This window comes from Palaemon carinicauda, chromosome 12 (assembly GCF_036898095.1).
Source record: "Palaemon carinicauda isolate YSFRI2023 chromosome 12, ASM3689809v2, whole genome shotgun sequence".
In the NCBI taxonomy this organism is placed as follows: domain Eukaryota; kingdom Metazoa; phylum Arthropoda; class Malacostraca; order Decapoda; family Palaemonidae; genus Palaemon; species Palaemon carinicauda.
Genome location: NC_090736.1, coordinates 171954 through 182833, shown reverse-complemented (window position 1 = coordinate 182833; position 10880 = coordinate 171954).

Sequence of the window (10880 nt, the reverse complement as noted above, 5' to 3'; positions counted from 1 at the left end):
AGAGGGTCCTCCCCTGCAACGCATGCAACAAGAACGCTGGTAAATTTGAGTCTAGAAAAATAATCTGGGAATATTGGGTTACTTTCCAAGGGGTCCTCCCCTGCAACGCATGCAACAAGAACGCTGGCAAATTTGAGTCTAGAAAAATAATCTGGGAATATTGGGTTACTTTCCAGGGGGTCCTCCCCTGCAACGCAGGCAACAAGAACGCTGGTAAATTTGAGTCTAGAAAAATAATCTGGGAGGGGGTCCGGCCCTGCAACGCATGCAATATAAACGCTGGTAAATTTGAGTCTAGAAAAATAATCTGGGAATATTGGGGTACCTGACTTTGCCCAGCCACCTCCTTCCCCCCTTGTGAACAAGACTAATAACCTGCCCTGTTATTGGTTTACTTTCCAGGGGGTCCGCCCCTGCAACGCATGCAATATCAACTCTGGTAAATTTGAGTCTAGAAAAATAATCTGGGAATATTGGGGTACTTTCCAGAGGGTCCGCCGCTGCAACGCATGCAATATCAACGCTGATAACCTGAGTCTAGAAAAATATTCTGGGAATATTGGGGTACTTTCCAGGGGGTCCTCCCCTGCAACGCATGCAACAAGAATGCTGGTAAATTTGAGTCTAGAAAAAATAATCTGGGAATATTGGGGTACTGTACTTTCCAGGGGGTCCTCCTCTGCAACACATGCAATATGAACGCTGGTAAACCTGATTCTAGAAAAATAATCTGGGAATATTGGGGTACTTTCCAGGGGGTCCTCCCCTGCAACGCATGCAACATGAACGCTGGTAAATCTGAGTCTAGAAAAATAATCTGGGAATATTGGGTTATTTTCCAGGGGGTCCTCCCCTGCAACGCATGCAATAAGAACGCTGGTAAATTTGAGTCTAGAAAAATAATCTGGGAATATTGGGTTACTTTCCAGGGGGTCCTCCCCTGCAATGCATGCAACAAGAACGCTGGTAAATTTGAGTCTAGAAAAATAATCTGGGAATATTGGGTTACTTTCCAGGGGGTCCTCCCCCGCAACGCATGCAACAAGAACGCTGGTAAATTTGAGTCTAGAAAAATAATCTGGGAGGGGGTCCGGCCCTGCAACGCATGCAATATAAACGCTGGTAAATTTGAGTCTAGAAAAATAATCTGGGAATATTGGGGTACCTGACTTTGCCCAGCCACCTCCTTCACCACTTGTGAACAAGACTAATAACCTGCCCTGAATTTGCCCAGCCACCTCCTTCCCCCATAGTGAACAAGACTAATAACCTGCCCTGACTTTGCCCAGCCACCTCCTTCCCCCCTTGTGAACAAGACTAATAACCTGCCCTGAAATTGGTGTACTTTTTAGGGGGTCCGCCCCTGCAACGCATGCAACATAAACGCTGGTAAATTTGAGTCTAGAAAAATAATCTGGGAATATTGGGGTACTTTCCAGAGGGTCCGCCCCTGCAACGCATGCAACATAAACGCTGGTAAATCTGAGTCTAGAAAAATAATCTTGGAATATTGGGTTACTTTCCAGGGGGTCTTCCCCTGCAACGCATGCAACAAGAACGCTGGTAAATTTGAGTCTAGAAAAATAATCTGGGAATATTGGGTTACTTTCCAGGGGGTCCTCCCCTGCAACGCATGCAACAAGAACGCTGCTAAATTTGAGTCTAGAAAAATAATCTGGGAATATTGGGTTACTTTCCAGGGGGTCCTCCCCTGCAACGCATGCAATAAAAACGCTGGTAAATTTGAGTCTAGAAAAATAATCTGGGAGGGGGTCCGGCCCTGCAACGCATGCAATATAAACGCTGGTAAATTTGAGTCTAGAAAAATAATCTGGGAATATTGGGTTACTTTCCAGGGGGTCCTCCCCTGCAACGCATGCAATATGAACGCTGGTAAATTTGAGTCTATAAAAATAATCTAGGAATATTGGGGTACTTTCCAGGGGGTCCGCCCCTGCAACGCATGCAACAAGAACGCTGGTAAATTTGAGTCTAGAAAAATAATCTGGGAATATTGGGGTACTGTATTTTCCAGGGGGTCCTCCCCTGCAACGCATGCAACAAGAACGCTGGTAAATTTGAGTCTAGAAAAATAATCTGGGAATATTGGGGTACTTTCCAGGGGGTCCTCCCCTGCAACGCATGCAACATAAACGCTAGTAAACCTGAGTCTAGAAAAATAATCTGGGAATATTGGGGTACCAACTTTCCAGGGGGTCCTCCCCTGCAACTCATGCAACATGAATGCTGGTAAACCTGAGTCTAGAAAAATAATCTGCGAATATTGGGGTACTTACCAGGGGGTCCTCTCCTGAAACGCATGGAACAATAACGCTGGTAAACCTGAGTCTAGAAAAATAATCTGGGAATATTGGGGTACTGTACTTTCCAGGGGGTCCTCCCCTGCAACGCATGCAACATGAACGCTGGTAAACCTGATTCTAGAAAAATAATCTGGGAATATTGGGGTACTTTCCAGGGGGTCCTCCCCTGTAACGCATGCAACATGAACGCTGGTAAATCTGAGTCTAGAAAAATAATCTGGGAATATTAGGTTACTTTCCAGGGGGTCCTCCCCTGCAACGCATGCAACAAGAATGCTGGTAAATTTGAGTCTAGAAAAATAATCTGGGAATATTGGGTTACTTTCCAGGGGGTCCTCCCCTGCAACGCATGCAACAAGAATGCTGGTAAATTTGAGTCTAGAAAAATAATCTGGGAATATTGGGTTACTTTCCAGGGGGTACTCCCCTGCAATGCATGCAACAAGAACGCTGGTATATTTGAGTCTAGAAAAATAATCTGGGAGGGGGTCCGGCCCTGCAACGCATGCAATATAAACCCTGGTAAATTTGAGTCTAGAAAAATAATCTGGGAATATTGGGGTACCTGACTTTGCCCAGCCACCTCCTTCACCCCTTGTGAACAAGACTAATAACCTGCCCTGACTTTGCCCAGCCACCTCCTTCCCCCATAGTGAACAAGACTAATAACATGCCCTATTATTGGTGTACTTTCTATGGGGTCCTCCCCTGCAACGCATGCAACATGAACGCTGGTAAATCCTAGTCTAGAAAAATAATCTGGGAATATTGGGTTACTTTCCAGGGGGTCCTCCCCTGCAACGCATGCAACATGAACGCTGGTAAATCTGAGTCTAGAAAAATAATCTGGGAATATTAGGTTACTTTCCAGGGGGTCCTCCCCTGCAACGCATGCAACATGAATGCTGGTAAACCTGAGTCTAGAAAAATAATCTGGGAATATTGGGTTACTTTCCAGGGGGTCCTCCCCTGCAACGCATGCAATATGAACGCTGGTAAATTTGAAACTAGAAAAATAATCTGGGAATATTGGGGTACTTTCCAGAGGGTCCGCCCCCTGCAACGCATGCAACATGAACGCTGGTAAATCTGAGTCTAGAAAAATAATCTGGGAATATTGGGTTACTTTCCAGGGGGTCCTCCCCTGCAACGCATGCAACAAGAACGCTGGAAAATTTGAGTCTAGAAAAATAATATGGGAATATTGGGTTACTTTCTAGGGGGTCCTCCCCTGCAATGCATGCAACAAGAACGCTGCTAAATTTGAGTCTAGAAAAATAATCTGGGAATATTGGGTTACTTTCCAGGGGGTCCTCCCCTGCAACGCATGCAACAAGAACGCTGGTAAATTTGAGTCTAGAAAAATAATCTGGGAGGGGGTCCGGCCCTGCAACGCATGCAATATAAACTCTGGTAAATTTCAGTCTAGAAAAATAATGTGGGAATATTGGGTTACTTTCCAGGGGGTCATCCCCTGCGACGCATGCAATATGAACGCTGGTAAATTTGATTCTAGAAAAATAATCAGGGAATATTGGGGTACTTTCCAGGGGGTCTGCCCCTGCAACGCATGCAACAAGAACGCTGGTAAATTTAAGTCTAGAAAAATAATCTGGGAATATTGGGGTACTGTACTTTCCAGGGGGTCCTCCCCTGCAACGCATGCAACAAGAACGCTGGTAAATTTGAGTCTAGAAAAATAATCTGGGAATATTGGGGTACTGTACTTTCCAGGGGGGTCCTCCCCTGCAACGCATGCAACAAGAACGCTGGTAAATTTGAGTCTAGAAAAATAATCTGGGAGGGGGTCCGGCCCTGCAACGCATGCAATATAAACGCTGGTAAATTTGAGTCTAGAAAAATAATCTGGGAATATTGGGGTACCTGACTTTGCCCAGCCACCTCCTTCACCCCTTTGTGAACAAGACTAATAACCTGCCCTGACTTTGCCCAGCCACCTCCTTTCCCCCTTGTGAACAAGACTAATAACCTGCCCTGTTATTGGTGTACTTTCTAGGGGGTCCGCCCCTGCAACGCATGCAATATGAACGCTGGTAAATTTGAGTCTAGAAAAATAATCTGGGAATATTGGGGTACTTTCCAGAGGGTCCGCCCCTGCAACGCATGCAATATGAACGCTGGTAAATTTGAGTCTAGAAAAATAATCTGGGAATATTAGGGTACTTTCCAGAGGGTCCGCCCCTGCAACGTATGCAACATGAACGCTGGTAAATCTGAGTCTAGAAAAATAATCTGAGAATATTGGGTTACTTTCCAGGGGGTCCTCCCCTGCAACGCATGCAACAAGAACGCTGGTAAATTTGAGTCTAGAAAAATAATCTGGGAATATTGGGTTACTTACCAGGGGGTCCTCCCCTGCAACGCATGCAACAAGAATGCTGCTAAATTTGAGTCTAGAAAAATAATCTGGGAATATTGGGTTACTTTCCAGGGGGTCCTCCCCTGCAACGCATGCAACAAGAACGCTGGTAAATTTGAGTCTAGAAAAATAATCTGGGAGGGGGTCCGGCCCTGCAACGCATGCAATATAAACGCTGGTAAATTTGAGTCTAGAAAAATAATCTGGGAATATTGGGTTACTTTCCAGGGGGTCCTCCCCTGCAACGCATGCAATATGAACGCTGGTAAATTTGATTCTAGAAAAATAATCAGGGAATATTACGGTACTTTCCAGGGGGTCCGCCCCTGCAACGCATGCAACAAGAACGCTGGTAAATTTAAGTCTAGAAAAACAATCTGGGAATATTGGGTTACTGTACTTTCCAGGGGGTCCTCCCCTGCAACGCATGCAACAAGAACGCTGGTAAATTTGAGTCTAGAAAAATAATCTGGGAATATTGGGGTACTTTCCAGGGGGTCCTCCCCTGCAGCGCATGCAACATGAACGCTAGTAAACCTGAGTCTAGAAAAATAATCTGGGAATATTGGGGGTACCGACTTTCCAGGGGGTCCTCCCCTGCAACGCATGCAACATGAATGCTGGTAAACCTCAGTCTAGAAAAATAATCTGGGATTATTGGTGTACTTACCAGGGGGTCCTCTCCTGAAACGCATGGAACTTGAACGTTGGTAAACCTGAGTCTAGAAAAATAATCTGGAAATATTGGGGTACTGTACTTTCCAGGGGGTCCTCCCCTGCAACGCATGCAACATGAACGCTGGTAAACCTGATTCTAGAAAAATAATCTGGGAATATTGGGGTACTTTCCAGGGGGTCCTCCCCTGCAACGCATGCAACATGAACGCTGGTAAATCTGAGTCTAGAAAAATAATCTGGGAATATTAGGTTACTTTCCAGGGGTCCTCCCCTGCAACGCATGCAACAAGAACGCTGTTAAATTTGAGTCTAGAAAAATAATCTGGGAATATTGGGTTACTTTTCAGGGGGTCCTCCCCTGCAACGCATGCAACAAGAACGCTGGTAAATTTGAGTCTAGAAAAATAATCTGGGAATATTGGGTTACTCTCCAGGGGGTCCTCCCCTACAACGCATGCAATATAAACGCTGGTAAATTTGAGTCTAGAAAAATAATCTGGGAATATTGGGGTACCTGACTTTGCCCAGCCACCTCCTTCACCCCCTTGTGAACAAGACTAATAACCTGCCCTGAATTTGCCGAGCCACCTCCTTCCCCCATAGTGAACAAGACTAATAACCTGCCCTGACTTTGCCCAGCCACCTCCTTCCCCCCTTGTGAACAAGACTGATAACCTGCCCTGTTATTGGTGTACTTTCTAGGGGGTCCGCCCCTGCAACGCATGCAATATGAACGCTGGTAAATTTGAGTCTAGAAAAATAATCTGGGAATATTGGGGTTCTTTCCAGAGGGTCCGCCCCTGCAACGCATGCAACATGAACGCTGGTAAATCTGAGTCTAGAAAAATAATCTGGGAATATTGGGTTACTTTCCAGGGGGTCCTCCCCTGTCACGCATGCAACAAGAACGCTGGTAAATTTGAGTCTAGAAAAATAATCTGGGAATATTGGGTTACTTTCCAGGGGGTCCTCCCTTACAACGCATGCAACAAGAACGCTGGTAAATTTGAGTCTAGAAAAATAATCTGGGAATATTGGGTTACTTTCCAGGGGGTCCTCCCCTGACACGCATGCAACAAGAACGCTGGTAAATTTGAATCTAGAAAAATAATCTGGGAGGGGGTCCGGCCCTGCAACGCATGCAATATAAACGCTGGTAAATTTGAGTCTAGAAAAATAATCTGGGAATATTGGGTTACTTTCCAGGGGGTCCTCCTCTGCAACGCATGCAATTTGAACGCTGGTAAATTTGAGTCTAGAATAATAATCTGGGAATATTGGGGTACTTACCAGGGGGTCCTCTCCTGAAACGCATGGAAGTTGAACGCTGGTAAACCTGAGTCTAGAAAAATAATCTGGGAATATTGGGGTACTGTACTTTCCAGGGGGTCCTCCCCTGCAACGCATGCAACATGAACGCTGGTAAACCTGATTCTAGAAAAATAATCTGGGAATATTGGGGTACTTTCCAGGGGTCCTCCCCTGCAACGCTTGCAACATGAACGCTGGTAAATCTGAGTCTAGAAAAATAATCTGGGAATATTAGGTTACTTTCCAGGGGGAACTCCCCTGCAACGCATGCAACAAGAACGCTGGTAAATTTGAGTCTAGAAAAATAATCTGGGAATATTGGGTTACTTTCCAGGGGGTCCTCCCCTACAACGCATGCAACAAGAACACTGGTAAATTTGAGTCTAGAAAAATAATCTGGGAATATTGGGTTACTTTCCAGGGGGTCCTCCCCTGCAACGCATGCAACAAGAACACTGGTAAATTTGAGTCTAGAAAAATAATCTGGGAGGGGGTCCGGCCCTGCAACGCATGCAATATAAACGCTGGTAAAATTGAGTCTAGAAAAATAATCTGGGAATATTGGGGTACCTGACTTTGCCCAGCCACCTCCTTCCCTCCTTGTGAACAAGACTAATAACCTGCCCTGACTTTGCCCAGCCACCTCCTTCCCCCCTTGTGAACAAGACTAATAACCTGCCCTGTTATTGGTGTACTTTCTAGGGGGTCCGCCCCTGCAACGCATGCAATATGAACGCTGGTAAATTTGAGTCTAGAAAAATAATCTGGGAATATTGGGGTACTTTCCAGAGGGTCCGCACCTGCAACGCATGCAACATGAACGCTGGAAAATCTGAGTCTAAAAAAATAATCTGGGAATATTGGGTTACTTTCCAGGGGTTCTCCCCTGCAACGCATGCAAAAGAACGCTGGTAAATTTGAGTCTAGAAAAATAATCCGGGAATATTGGGTTACTTTTCAGGGGGTCCTCCCCTGCAACGCATGCAACAAGAACGCTGCTAAATTTGAGTCTAGAAAAATAATCTGGGAATATTGGGTTACTTTCCAGGGGGTCCTCCCCTGCAACGCATGCAACAAGAACGCTGGTAAATTTTAGTCTAGAAAAATAATCTGGGAGGGGGTCCGGCCCTGCAACGCATGCAATATAAACGCTGGTAAATTTGAGTCTAGAAAAATAATCTGGGAATATTAGGGTACTTTCCAGAGGGTCCGCCCCTGCAACACATACAACATGAACGCTGGTAAATCTGAGTCTAGAAAAATAATCTGGGAATATTGGGTTACTTTCCAGGGGGTCCTCACCTGCAACGCATGCAACAAGAACGCTGGTAAATTTGAGTCTAGAAAAATAATCTAGGAATATTGGGTTACTTTCCAGGGGGTCCTCCCCTGCAACGCATGCAACAAGAACGCTGCTAAATTTGAGTCTAGAAAAATAATCTGGGAATATTGGGTTACTTTCCAGGGGGTCCTCCCCTGCAACGCATGCAACAAGAACGCTGCTAAATTCGAGTCTAGAAAAATAATCTGGGAATATTGGGTTACTTTCCAGGGGGTCCTCCCCTGCAACGCATGCAACAAGAACGCTGGTAAATTTGAGTCTAGAAAAATAATCTGGGAATATTGGGTTACTTTCCAGGGGGTCCTCCCCTGCAACGCATGCAATATGAACGCTGGTAAATTTGAGTCTAGAAAAATAATCTGGGAATATTGGGGTACTTTCCAGGGGGTCCGCTCCTGCAACGCATGCAACAAGAACGCTGGTAAATTTAAGTCTAGAAAAATAATCTGGGAATATCGGGGTACTGTACTTTCCAGGGGGTCCTCCCCTGCAACGCATGCAACAACACGCTGGTAAATTTGAGTCTAGAAAAATAATCTGGGAATATTGGGGTACTTTCCACGGGGTCCTCCCCTGCAATGCATGCAACAAGAACGCTAGTAAACCTGAGTCTAGAAAAATAATCTGGGAATATTGGGGTACCGACTTTCCAGGGGGTCCTCCCCTGCAACGCATGCAACATGAATGCTGGTAAACCTGAGTCTAGAAAAATAATCTGGGAATTTTGGGGTACTTACTAGGGGGTCCTCTCCTGAAAAGCATGGAACTTGAACGCTGGTAAACCTGAGTCTAGAAAAATAATCTGGGAATATTGGGTTACTGTACTTTCCAGGGGGTCCTCCCCTGCAACGCATGCAACATGAACGCTGGTAAACCTGATTCTAGAAAAATAATCTGGGAATATTGGGTTACTTTCCAGGGGGTCCTCCCCTGACACGCATGCAACAAGAACGCTGGTAAATTTTAGTCTAGAAAAATAATCTGGGAGGGGGTCCGGCCCTGCAACGCATGCAATATAAACGCTGGTAAATTTGAGTCTAGAAAAATAATCTGGGAATATTGGGTTACTTTCCAGGGGGTCCTCCCCTGCAACGCATGCAATATGAACGCTGGTAAATTTGAGTCTAGAAAAATAATCTGGGAATATTGGGTTACTTTCCAGGGGGTCCGCCCCTGCAACGCATGCAATATGAACGCTGATAACCTGAGTCTAGAAAAATAATCTGGGAATATTGGGGTACTTTCCAGGGTGTCCGCCCCTGCAACGCATGCAATATGAACGCCGGTAAATTTGAGTCTAGAAAAATAATCTGGGAATATTGGGGTACTTTACAGAGCGTCCTCCCCTGCAAAACATGCAACATGAACGCTGATAACCTGAGTCTAGAAAAATAATCTGGGAATATTGGGGTACTTTCCAGGGTTGTCCCCCCCTGCAACGCATGCAATATGAACGCCGGTAAATTTGAGTCTAGAAAAATAATCTGGGAATATTGGGGTACTTTCCAGGGCGTCCTCCCCTGCAACGCATGCAACGTGAATGCTGATAACCTGAGTCTAGAAAAATAATATGGGAATATTGGGGTAATTTCCAGGGGGTCCTCCCCTGCAACGCATGCAACAGAAACGCTGGTAAATCTGAGTCTAGAAAAATAATCTGGGAATATTGGGGTACTGTACTTTCCACGGTGTCCTCCCATGCAACGCATGCAACATGAACGCTGGTAAACCTGAGTCTAGAAAAATAATCTAGGAATATTGGGGTACTTTCCAGGGGGTCCTCTCCTGCAACGCATGGAACAAGAACGCTGGTAAACCTGAGTGTAGAAAAATAATCTGGGAAAAATGGGGTACTGTACTTTCCAGGGGGTCCTCCCCTGCAACGCATGCAACATGAACGCTGGTAAACCTGATTCTAAAAAAATAATCTGGGAATATTGGGGTACTTTACAGGGGGTCCTCCCCTGCAACGCATGCAACATGAACGCTGGTAAATCTGAGTCTAGAAAAATAATCTGGGAATATTGGGTTACTTTCCAGGGGGTCCTCCTCTTCAACGCATGCAACATGAAAGCTGGTAAATTTGAGTCTAGAAAAATAATCAGGGAATATTGGGGTACTTTCCAGGGGGTCCTCCCCTGCAACGCATGCGATATGAACGCTGGTAAATTTGAGTCTAAAAAAATAATCTGGGAATATTGGGGTACTTTCCAGGGGGTCCGCCCCTGCAAAGCATGCAATATGAACGCCGGTAAATTTGAGTCTACAAAAATAATCTGGGAATATTGGGGTACTTTCCAGGGCCTCCTCCCCTGCAACGCATGCAATATGAACGCTGATAACCTGAGTCTAGAAAAATAATCTGGGAATATTGGGGTACTTTCCAGGGGGTCCTCCCCTGCAACGCATGCAACATGAACGCTGGCAAATCTGAGTCAAGAAAAATAATCTGGGAATATTGGGTTACTTTCCAGGGGGTCCTCCCCTGCAACGCATGCAAAAAGAACGCTGGTAAATTTGAGTCTAGAAAAATAATCTGGGAATATTGGGTTACTTTCCAGGAGACCCAACTCTTAAGCAACCTGTATTCAAAGGCTTCGCTAAATTTCAAAGAGATTTCAATGAATAAAGTTGGCATTTATTTTCATAGGCTTTAAATGGTCTTTAGATAATTCAATTACAATTATACCTTATATGAATATAACTTCAAAATGATGAATACATGTTTGCTGATTTTTTAGTCTTACAAATCCCGTCTACTTTTTAGATTTATTTTTGGTGTTTTGCCTATTTTTTCTAAATATTTTGTTCCTTGCAATGTTGCTAAATTGCAGTAAAATAGGGA